Source organism: Pelobates fuscus, chromosome 9 (genome assembly GCF_036172605.1).
Source record: "Pelobates fuscus isolate aPelFus1 chromosome 9, aPelFus1.pri, whole genome shotgun sequence".
Taxonomy (NCBI): Eukaryota; Metazoa; Chordata; class Amphibia; order Anura; family Pelobatidae; genus Pelobates; species Pelobates fuscus.
In genome coordinates, this window is record NC_086325.1 from 28670411 (window position 1) to 28683146 (window position 12736).

Sequence of the window (12736 nt, forward strand, 5' to 3'; positions counted from 1 at the left end):
CGTTTGCCTGAAGCCTTGCGTCCTGACAAGGTCCCCTCAGGGGGGGTATGAGTCAAGGCAGGGGTAGTGTGGGGCTGGACCTGCCTGAGCGCTTGTGCGATGGAGTCTGAGATGGTAGAGGACATAGCTCCCATGGCTGATGATATGGCCTTAGAAATAGAGTTGGACATGGTGGCGTCCAGGAGGCATTGAAATTCTTCCGAGCCCATGACCCCAGGGTCAACTATGGGGTCAGGGTTAGCATTGGCCATAGAGGGGCTAAGTTTGCCAGGGAGTTTATCCCCAGATTGCATGGTAGCAGGATGAATGCAAGTGAGAAAATAACAAATGAAGCTAAAAGGTGAACTAGAGTACTAGGATTGATTAACCCAGGTACAAGATGGGAAGGTACAGGGAGATGGAGGGTAGCTCCAAAGAATAAAAGGTTAGGAAGACACTGTACCCGCCTGGAGAGATGAGAGGATCGAAATCAGCGTGCAAGAACGAACCAAAGCACGATAAACGGATCATAAGATGGCCGCCGCCATAACCGGCGACCAGAAACCAATAAAATGGCCGCCGCGAGCTACCGCGCATGCGCGCTGCTCGCGAGCGGCAAAAACGAAAGTAAAGTGAAATCGCCGCGCGGCCGAAAGTAGGTCCGGCCGCCGGTGCTGAAAAATAGTGCCGGGAAGCGCCGTGGGGGAGACAGTGGAGTCCCGTCGGCGAAACCAGTATGGAGTGACCGGGGGGGGGAGCCCCAACCGGAGGGGGGGGGCGGGAGGGAGCGAAAACAGATAAGCCCAAAGGTGGAAGGGAGGGCAACACGGTCACACAAGAGATATAGTAAAGGCACAGTAAAAAAAACAGATAATGGAGTAAACTAGTGGGAAAAAAGGGGAATAAACGTTAAAGTCTATCCCAATATAAGTAAAAAACCGGGTTATATACAGTACAATAACAGAAAAATCCCACCAGAGCACATTATAGATAAAAGGAGGTGTACTTATCTCCTGAGGGAGCAGCGAAGAAAGAGGAAGAAGCATGGAGTGCTACACCTTATATACTAAGGGGGTGGATACCTATGATAGCACTGTCAATATGCTAATGTTATTTGTTCTTTTATCTTTTTTGCATATATCTATCTTCGCTGCTGAGGGAGAATTAAAGAAAGAGAAGCATAATAGGAGCCTCCGTGTCTTTAATAAAATCAGGATTGTAATTCATGTGAGTGTAGTGTAATCAGGGTGTTAATCAAAGTGAGTATAGTGTAATCAGATTCTATAGTTGTGTAGTGTAGTGTAACCAACATGCTAATCCATTTGAGTTTATCATAATCAAGGTGCAAATCCATGTAAATTCCTTACAATCAGAGTGCCAATCTAGGTGAGTATAGTGTAATCAGAGTGATAATCCAAGTGAGTATAGTGTAATCAGAGTGATAATCCAAGTGAGTATAGTATAATCAGAGTGATAATCTATGTGAGTATAGTGTAATCAGAATGATAATCTATGTGAGTATAGTGTAATCAGGGTGATAATCTATGTGAGTATGTTGTAATCAGGGTGGTAATCCAGGTGAGTATAGTGTAATCAGGATGGTAATTCATGTGAGTATAGTGTAATCAGAGTGATAATCCAAGTGAGTATAGTGTAATTAGGGTGTTAATCCATGTGAGTATAGTGTAATCAGAGTGATAATCCAAGTGAGTATAGTATAATCAGGGTGATAATCCATGTGAGTATAGTGTAATCAGAGTGATAATCTATGTGAGTATAGTGTAATCAGAGTGATAATCCATGTGAGTATAGTGTAATCAGGGTGGTAATCCAGGTGAGTATAGTGTAATCAGGATGGTAATCCAGGTGAGTATAGTGTAATCAGGGTGATAATCCATGTGAGTATAGTGTAATCAGAGTGCTAATCCATGTGAGTATAGTGTAATCAGAGTAATAATCCATGTGAGTATAGTGTAATCAGGGAGGTAATCCAGGTGAGTATAGTGTAATCAGGGCGTTAATCAAGGTGAGTATAGTGTAATCAGATTGATAATCCATGTGAGTATAGTGTAATAAGGGTGTTAATCCATGTGAGTATAGTGTAATCAAGGTGCCAATCCAGGTGAGTATAGTGTAATCAGAGTGATAATCCAAGTGAGTATAGTGTAATCAGGGTGGTAATCCATGTGAGTATAGTGTAATCAGGGTGCTAATCCATGTGAGTATAGTGTAATCAAGGTGCCAATCCATGTGAGTATAGTGTAATCAGGGTGGTAATCCAGGTGAGTATAGTGTAATCAGGATGGTAATCCAGGTGAGTATAGTGTAATCAAGGTGCCAATCCATGTGAGTATAGTGTAATCAGGGTGGTAATCCATGTGAGTATAGTGTAATCAGGGTGGTAATCCATGTGAGTATAGTGTAATCAGGGTGCTAATCCATGTGAGTATAGGGTAATCAAGGTGCTAATCCATGTGAGTATAGTGTAATCAGGGTGGTAATCCAGGTGAGTATAGTGTAATCAGGATGGTAATTCATGTGAGTGTAGTGTAATCAGGGTGTTAATCAAAGTGAGTATAGTGTAATCAGATTCTATAGTTGTGTTGTGTAGTGTAACCAACATGCCAATCCATTTGAGTTTATCATAATCAAGGTGCAAATCAATGTAAATTCCTTACAATCAGAGTGCCAATCCAGGTGAGTATAGTGTAATCAGAGTGATAATCCAGGTGAGTATAGTGTAATCAGGATGGTAATTCATGTGAGTATAGTGTTATCAGGGTGGTAATCCAGGTGAGTATAGTGTAATCAGGATGGTAATTCATGTGAGTATAGTGTAATCAGGGTGTTAATCCATGTGAGTATAGTGTAATCAGGGTGTTAATCCATGTGAGTATAGTGTAATCAGGGCGGTAATCCAGGTGAGTATAGTGTAATCAGGGTGTTAATCCATGTGAGTATAGTGTAATCAGGGCGGTAATCCAGGTGAGTATAGTGTAATCAGGGTGGTAATCCATGTGAGTATAGTGTAATCAGGATGGTAATTCATGTGAGTATAGTGTAATCAGGGTGTTAATCCAGGTGAGTATAGTGTAATCAGGGTGGTAATCCATGTGAGTATAGTGTAATCAGGATGGTAATTCATGTGAGTATAGTGTAATCAGGGCGGTAATCCAGGTGAGTATAGTGTAATCAGGGCGGTAATCCAGGTGAGTATAGTGTAATCAGGGTGTTAATCCAGGTGAGTATAGTGTAATCAGGGTGGTAATCCATGTGAGTATAGTGTAATCAGGATGGTAATTCATGTGAGTATAGTGTAATCAGGGCGGTAATCCAGGTGAGTATAGTGTAATCAGGGTGTTAATCCATGTGAGTATAGTGTAATCAGGGTGTTAATCCATGTGAGTATAGTGTAATCAGGGCGGTAATCCAGGTGAGTATAGTGTAATCATGGTGTTAATCCATGTGAGTATAGTGTAATCAGGGCGGTAATCCAGGTGAGTATAGTGTAATCAGGGTGGTAATCCATGTGAGTATAGTGTAATCAGGATGGTAATTCATGTGAGTATAGTGTAATCAGGGTGTTAATCCAGGTGAGTATAGTGTAATCAGGGTGGTAATCCATGTGAGTATAGTGTAATCAGGATGGTAATTCATGTGAGTATAGTGTAATCAGGGCGGTAATCCAGGTGAGTATAGTGTAATCAGGGCGGTAATCCAGGTGAGTATAGTGTAATCAGGGTGTTAATCCAGGTGAGTATAGTGTAATCAGGGTGGTAATCCATGTGAGTATAGTGTAATCAGGATGGTAATTCATGTGAGTATAGTGTAATCAGGGCGGTAATCCAGGTGAGTATAGTGTAATCAGGGTGGTAATCCATGTGAGTATAGTGTAATCAGGATGGTAATTCATGTGAGTATAGTGTAATCAGGGCGGTAATCCAGGTGAGTATAGTGTAATCAGGGCGGTAATCCAGGTGAGTATAGTGTAATCAAGATGTTAATTCAGAGTGACGTATTAGATGTGCCAACATCTCATGCTTTCATCATAACCACGTTGCTAATTTGTTTGAATTATTTGAGTTTAGCATAATCAGGGTGATAATCCATGTGAGATTAGGGAAATGAAATACTTCCTGAGAGATTAAGATTGTGTATTGATGTCAAGGCCATGGTGTATCAGTTTGTATATGAGATACGTGGTCTATGACTGAATGGTTACAGTTGTATAATATTCTCTCCCAGAACAATGAAGGGCAGCAAAGGGTACAGACCAACTGCTGCTGACACAGACAATGACACAGATATCTGTTTATTCAACCCATAACTCCTGCCAGATTGCTGCTCTCATTGTTTAGTTCCTAACTAATATCCATTCAGCAACATGAACAATCAGAACACCTTGTTTCTCTTTGTTCTTGTCGAGTTCCCCAAATTTTGGTTCCAGTTAGTGAAGCTGTCCCCATAGAATCAAATTCTATAGTTGTTCCCTTTTGCTTTGCTGCCCTCTACATCATTGGCCACATAGCACCCCAGTCTCTATTTGCAGCGTGGAACACATGATCGGTCAACGATAAATTATCACCTTCACCGGTAACCCTGGCCAACTCTCCCCAGCTCAAACTGTAACTGAAACCTGGCTCTCACCCACAAGAAATCACCTGATCTGATCAGCCGTCCATGCCAGCTCTGTGACTTTATACAGAGGTGACCTTTACAAATCATAGTCTGGACCAGTAGGTTACAATGTATCTATCAGTTTGGGTATTAGGAGACACAATGTGGCATTGCTACCATTTGCTATGTAGTATTCCCGATTTCCAGTCTCCGCCTTCAAAACATATCCCGAATAAAGCATCTGTCTAGAATTTATCTTGTTGTCCACCAGCAAGAGCCACAGATTAACATTCAGTGCCATATATGGGCACATCTTAACATCCACAGAGAATAACATCCAATACTCCAACATATGGCAATAGCCCATATTCCTAGCCACAATCATAAACGCTAAATATCCACATATTGCAACAACTTACCACAACCAGCAATGTGCATCATAAACATGGAGTCTATTTTCTAAGCACCAAATGGCAACCAAATATCAGCCGAATGCGGTTTGGTTGTCACAATTTAGCTGATTGAACCCATTCTTGCTATTAGCAAAAGACAAATATGATTATTTTTACAAAATGTGTAAATTCCACCCGGTTAATTCGTCTGCTGAATTTAGCCAAATATCCATATAACATGCGTGATTCGGCTAGTCGTCAACAACCAATAATCAACCAAATTGACTTGATTTGGTTGTTCTAATTCCTTTGACGCAGGCCAGAGAAACTGCACCTCAAACTCCAAGCCCTCTAATCCCACCTCACTTTAACCCCAACTCCCATTAACCCTGTAAGGGTATAAATCATTTGCAATTTGGTTGTGCTAGTTTGAAATTAATTTCACTACAGCAATGGGATCCATGTGAAAAGAACAGGGGTCCAATTGGATCAATTCATTTACCATTCAGTTGTTGGGGAATATAGTGAACTACAGGGAGATTTTAACAACAATGTACGCTCTCAGCTCAAATAGAAACCCTATTACAACGTCCATCCCCAATCCCAGATACAGACGACCCACGTGTCTGCATGAGACAGATGCCTGGGATATTGTTAAAACCGTTTAGCATTGCACTGCCAGCAGCTTCAGGAAGCTACACATCATGTGTGTTAGCCTTGTCTCATGTCAAGGCTCAAATTTAGAATGTGCCCACCACCTGTTCAATGCACAGAAAGCAGGCTCAATACTAAATACATTAGGTGCTGAGTGTCAGGGTGACTTTATAAGCACCCGAGTAAAGTCAGCTGAGATTTTTTTTGTTAAAAAAGATCTTGCGGAGTGTTTGCATAGTCATGCATATCAAGTGACCATAATGAGAAACAGAGTACATAAACATTGGCTTATACAATTAAGACATTAACACGGTAGGGTGTACAGACATGGCAAGTGTCAAGGAACTTATTATACAGTACTGGTAGATGCAGATATTTTAGAGTGTCTTTTGTTTTGTTTTTTTAATCCCCAGTTTTCACTTCCATTGTGCTAGTGAATGTGATTGATACATATCCCTTTTACTCGAAAGCACGTTGGTAGCTCAATAGTAAACTTTTAATGCTAATTCTAGCTATCATACAGGTTCTTCAGTCATGGTAGGTCTGGCTCAGCTCCTGCCATTCCACGTCAATGCCAGATTTGACTAGTAGAGAGGCCTTCTACACCTGGTTGCTCAGAACCATCCCCTGTACCTCAATAGTAAAAGTGAGCTCTGACGAGGAGATACCACTCTCACTACTTATTTTCTGTCAGAGTTTCTCAGTACAAACACATTTGTGGGGTGCACAAGCCAGAACGAGCATGTACAGGGTTATTATCAAAGTGAGAATTCAAAATGAATTTTGAACTTTTTTTTTTTTTTAAATTCTTTATTTTGTTCGGGTGTTTCAAGGCAGTTATGCAGAGTTAAAAGACATTCGCGTTAACAAAAACATTGCAAATATATATGAGCGGTTACGTCCTTTTGTGAGTTGGCCCGTTTTTACATTATATACATCTAGGAGTTTGCTAGTAGTTCCCAGGAGTGGGGGATATTAGGGTATAAAAGGTGTCGACCACCAGGTAAGGCTATGTGTATGTTGCGGTCTATCCTGTGTGCGACTGTATGTGCGATTTATAGCTCCTGTTCTTAGTGTTTTTGCCCCCTAACCTGTGGGGCTGTGGGGGGGGGGGGAGAGGGAGGTTTACATGTGTAGCGGAACGCAGTAAGCCTGTCCTGCAAAATGCCTGTGTGACTGTAATTGTTATATTTTTACCTATGTTGAAATTGCTATTCGCCTACGTAATATGTGAATTGTATGTCATTCGGTAGTTTCCATCCGTACTATATACTTCTGGAAACTACCGAACGGAGAGACCACCCCGGAGAGAAGTGTGCCAGCAATTAAGGTTCACATTCTCTCCAAGCCGCAAGTTAACCGGCTCATTAACAGTGTGTCTGGGTGGCCGCCATTCGGCATGCGTACACGTGGCGGCGGCCATCTTACGCATGAAAATCTCAGCGGTGTTTTGTCGTCGAGTGTCTGGAACTCAAATCGGACACTCAAACAACCAAACACCGCTGAGACCTCCAGAGCTCCGTAACTGCCGAACGGAGAGAGTTAACGAATCCCCATTCGGTAGTTACAAAGTACCGAATGAGGGAATCACTATCTAGGGGAATTAAAGTATGGATGGCAGTTATAAATGTCTGTTTTAACTGCCGAACGGAGACCGACCGCAGGGCCCATTCTCATGGAACCCTTTTCGGATACCAACTCGTGTGCGGTCGGTCAAACTTCACCTTCCTGTAACTGCCGAACCACTGGTCCGATCTGGGTGAATTTTGGATATTATATTCACCCAGATCAGGGCTACCTAGCGGTACCCTAATATTAAGGATATGTGATGGTTTAGGGGTACATCCAAGTTTGGGGTAAAGCACTGTACAAGTTAAGGGGATTATGATGCTCTCTGAGGGGAGGAGATGTGTGGGAGGTAACAAGCACTGCATTGGTTACTGTCATAATTACTGTAGTTCCCTCCCTTGCATGGGAGCAGGCTTTATAAGAAACCTTGGAATAAACGATTGTCAGTTCTACTCCTGAAACTGTGTGTCGTCCAGTTATTGGGAGTGCTGTGGAGATATTTCTGTAACTTTTTACCTGCTGGAAACTCTGCTGTGGATTTACTAATGACCTGTTCCTGAGCCTTCCTTGGATCTAAAGTGGAGAATAGCTGCGAGAAATCAGCTCTCCGCTACATTGGTTGGCAGCGCTGGGATCCAGACTCACAGAGGAACAAGGATTAATGGAGATTGACCTTTCTACGCTAAAGAGAACCACTTTGAAAGACCTTCTGGAAGCGAAAGGTGTTTCTGCCAGCAGCAAATCCAAAGCAACGCTTATCACCGAAGTAATGGCAGAGTACAGAGCAGAAGAGGTCCAGGCCACGGAACAAAGACCTGAAACAGAACAGGAGGAGTTCCAAAGGCACTTACAATTCAGACTGGCCTTTTATGGGGAAAACCCACCAACAGAGATCATCTCTAAAACAATGACAGAGGTGCAGGAGTTTGTGATGAGAAATAGGAGACCACAAACACCGGAAAGAAGTGCAGCAGGAGCTGTGACACAAGAGGGTAAGCCCAAAATTCCCTATCAAGCTTTTAAAACGTATGTGGAAGCAGAGGAGGATATAGATGCCTTCCTCCAAGACTTTGAGAGACTGTGTACGCTGCATAACATACCAAGGGAAGAGTGGGTACCCATATTAGCAGGACGGCTGTCAGGAAGGGCAGCTGAAGCTTACCGCACTGTGCCTGATATTGAAATTAGGAACTATAACCGGGTAAAAGAAATTATCCTGGCCCGGTATGCAATAACAGCAGAGGCATACCGGAGGCGCTTCAGGGAATTGAAAAAGGCGGACAAAGATTCGCACGCAGAGTGGGCTTGCCGACTAGAAAGGGCAGCTCTTGGGTGGATGCAGTCCAGTAAAGCGCGGTCCATGGAGGACTTGTTACAAATGCTGCTGTTGGAGCAGTTTTATGAGGGGATATCCTCAGAACTACAGGAATGGGTGAGGGATCGCAACCCCACCACCCTCACCGAGGCTGCCAAAAAGGCAGATGATTTTATGGACGCTCGCAGACAGACCAAGGCAGTGAGTACCAAACCTGCCATGCGGCCACTAGGGGGGAATTCCTTCTCTCCTAACCCTCAACCCCAACCAAGACAAGTCCCTCCACCAGCACCAGCAGCAGCACAGCAGAGATACCGCACACCTGCTTCTGTGCAATGCCACCGATGCCAGAAGTGGGGACATTTCCAACGAGAGTGTCCACAGTCTAGAGACCGCAACACCTGGATCCGACCAGGGCCTCCACCACCACCACCGAGAGCAGCCGCGCATCACTACCAAGATGAGGTACCACTTCCCTACAGCTCTGCCGTTCCAGTTACGACTGTGGAACAATGGGAAGTGCTGCATGAGGCCAATCCCTTACAAGCACAGGCGGATAATCGACAGCACCATAGGCAGACCGTATATCTCGAAGGGAAGCCTATGCAGGGGCTCAGAGACTCGGGAGCCACCATCACCCTGGTGCAAAGTCATTTGGTTTCGGACAAAGCCAAACTGAATAAGACTGTGGCTGTCAGGGTTGCAGGGGGAGCCGTGTATCGGCTAGACACAGCCCGGGTACATTTGCATTGGGGTGCGGGGTTTGGGAATGTGGAAGTGGGACTAATGCCGCAATTACCTGCGGAGGTGGTCCTAGGGAATGATCTGGGCAAACTCACCTCCGCCTTTGAACCACAAACTACTGAGGAAGCACACCCAGTAGTCACCAGGCAACAGGCCCGCACCCAGCACAACAACAACGCACTGCCGGAGGTCCAGGTAAGAGATTCCTCCCCTTCCCTAGACTGTATGCCGTGGGCCCCTCCTGACGAGTTTGTAGCCGAGGTGATCACTGACCCTACCTTACAAGTATATCGAGACAAGGTCACCTCTATCCAACCTGGGGCGGAGGGGGAAAGATTTGTATGGGACAGGCAGTTATTATACCGGGAAACAAGTAAAGAGATAGCTGGGTCAGAACCCATAACTGCAAGACAGCTCGTGGTGCCGCAGAGGTACCGAACCGAATTACTCCGGATAGCGCACAATATTCCGCTATCCGGACATTTGGGGGTCAGCCGTACCAGATATCGGCTGACCCAAAGTTTCTTCTGGCCAGGGATAAGCCAGGAGGTGCGCAGGTATTGTAGCACCTGCGATACGTGCCAGAGGGTAGGAAAGAGGGGGGATAAGCGTAAGGCAAAGCTGCACCCCCTACCCATAATTGAGGAACCCTTTCATAGGGTTGCAGTAGACATTGTAGGCCCCTTCCGGAAGCCTAGCCCATCAGGCAAACGGTACATTTTGACCGTAGTGGACTACGCCACTCGCTACCCCGAGGCGGTAGCCTTAACTAATATCCATGCAGAGACGGTGGCTGAGGCGCTGATGCAGATTTTCTCCCGGATGGGGTTACCCAGGGAGATCATCTCGGATCAGGGCACTCAGTTCACGGCAGAGGTCACCCAACAGCTCTGGAAGTTCTGTAAGATTAAGCCCATCATTAGTGCCCCGTACCACCCCCAGACTAATGGGCTCTGCGAACGGTTCAATGGCACCTTAAAACAGATGCTCCGAACCTTCGCAGAGACCCACCGAGACTGGGAAAAATTCCTGCCGCACTTACTGTTTGCTTACAGGGAGGTGCCGCAAGAATCTACGGGATTTTCTCCCTTTGAACTGCTATTCGGGAGGAGAGTAAGGGGACCCCTGGACTTGATTAGAGAACACTGGGAGGGAGACCGTAGCGCTGACGGCACCCCTATTGTACCATATGTGTTGGCCCTCCGAGATCGCCTGGAAGCTCTCACAAAGACGGTAAAGGAAAACCTACAGGCCGCTCAGACGCGTCAACGCACCTGGTACGATAGAGGCGCCAGGGACCGTAGCTTTCAGGTCGGACAGAAAGTTTTAATTTTAAAACCTGTCCGACACGATAAGCTACAGGCCGCCTGGCAAGGCCCTTATAAGGTGGTAGAGCAACGGTGTGACACCACGTATATAATTGGCCACTGCGCAGGGAATGGGGGGCGACGCATGATCCATGTGAACATGCTGAAGCCTTACCAAGAGCGATCAGAGGAGGTGACAGCTATCTGCGCCCCCACCTCTGAAGAAGGCGACAGCCTACCCCTCCCCGATCTGTTAGAGGACGGACAGATGGCTGGGGATTTAGGAGCAGTTGTACTGGGGGATCGGTTAAGCCCACAGGAGCGTATCGAGGTACAACAACTACTGCAAGAAAAGCAGGAGACCTTTTCTAATGTACCTGGATACACCCCTCTGGCTACCCACCGAGTAGAAACCCCTGGCCAACTTCCCATGCGCCAGACTCCGTACCGCATCCCTGAAGCGGTACGGGAGAATATGCGCAAGGAAATTGAAGAGATGATTCAGTTAGGAGTCATTGAGCCCTCCAATTGCCCCTGGTCCTCTCCAGAAGTCCTCGTACCAAAGCGGGACGGCATGACCCGTTTTTGCGTGGACTACAGGAGATTGAATGAGAAAACCGTATCCGACGCATACCCGATGCTTAGGATAGATGAGTTACTAGACCGGATGGCCAGGGGTCAATACCTTACCACTATTGATTTGTGTAAAGGGTATTGGCAGATTCCCTTGGCCCCGGACGCCATCCCTAAGTCCGCCTTTGTCACCCCATTCGGCTTGTACCAATTTAAGGTCATGCCGTTTGGGATGAAAAACGCGCCGGCTACCTTCCAACGGATGGTGGACCGCCTCCTAGATGGGTTCCAAGACTATACCTGCGCGTATCTCGATGATATTGCCATATTTAGCAATACCTGGCAGGAACACTTGGCCCATATAGGAGCGGTTCTAGACAGGATCAGGGAAGCTGGCTTGACCTTAAAACCAGCGAAATGTAGCATTGGGATGGCTGAGGTACAGTACCTGGGCCACAGAGTGGGCTGTGGTAAACAAAAACCGGAACCAGCCAAAGTAGAGGCAGTAGCACAGTGGCCTACCCCGAAAACTAAAACCCAGGTATTAGCCTTCCTAGGGACAGCAGGGTATTACCGGAAGTTTGTGCCCAATTATAGTGCCCTGGCCAAACCCCTCACTGACCTGACACGTAAAAACCTTCCTCGCCAAGTAACCTGGACCCCGGAGTGTGAGCAGGCATTCCAACACTTGAAAGATGCACTTGTTAATGCCCCTGTCTTGGCCGCTCCCAATCCAACTAAACGTTTTCTTGTTCACACAGACGCTTCTATGTTTGGATTGGGGGCAGTACTGAGCCAAGTCGGGGCCGATGGCGGAGAACACCCCGTGGCTTACATCAGTCGCAAACTTTTACCTCGGGAAGTAAGCTACGCCGCCATCGAGAAGGAATGCCTGGCTGTGGTGTGGGCCTTGAAGAAATTACAACCCTATTTGTATGGACAGGCTTTTTCTTTGCTCACGGATCACAACCCGTTGGTCTGGCTGAACCGGGTGGCTGGGGACAATGCCAGGCTGCTGCGCTGGAGTTTGGCGCTGCAGCCCTTTGACTTTAACATTCAATACCGCCCGGGTAAGCAAAATGGGAACGCCGACGGGTTGTCACGACAAACTGATCTGGAGAAATAATCCGTGAGCACCCCGGTCATCCCCAAGCCGATCCGTGTGGGATCAGACTGTGTATGCCGGCTTGTGGGCAAGGGGGAGCAGTGTAGCGGAACGCAGTAAGCCTGTCCTGCAAAATGCCTGTGTGACTGTAATTGTTATATTTTTACCTATGTTGAAATTGCTATTCGCCTACGTAATATGTGAATTGTATGTCATTCGGTAGTTTCCATCCGTACTATATACTTCTGGAAACTACCGAACGGAGAGACCACCCCGGAGAGAAGTGTGCCAGCAATTAAGGTTCACATTCTCTCCAAGCCGCAAGTTAACCGGCTCATTAACAGTGTGTCTGGGTGGCCGCCATTCGGCATGCGTACACGTGGCGGCGGCCATCTTACGCATGAAAATCTCAGCGGTGTTTTGTCGTCGAGTGTCTGGAACTCAAATCGGACACTCAAACAACCAAACACCGCTGAGACCT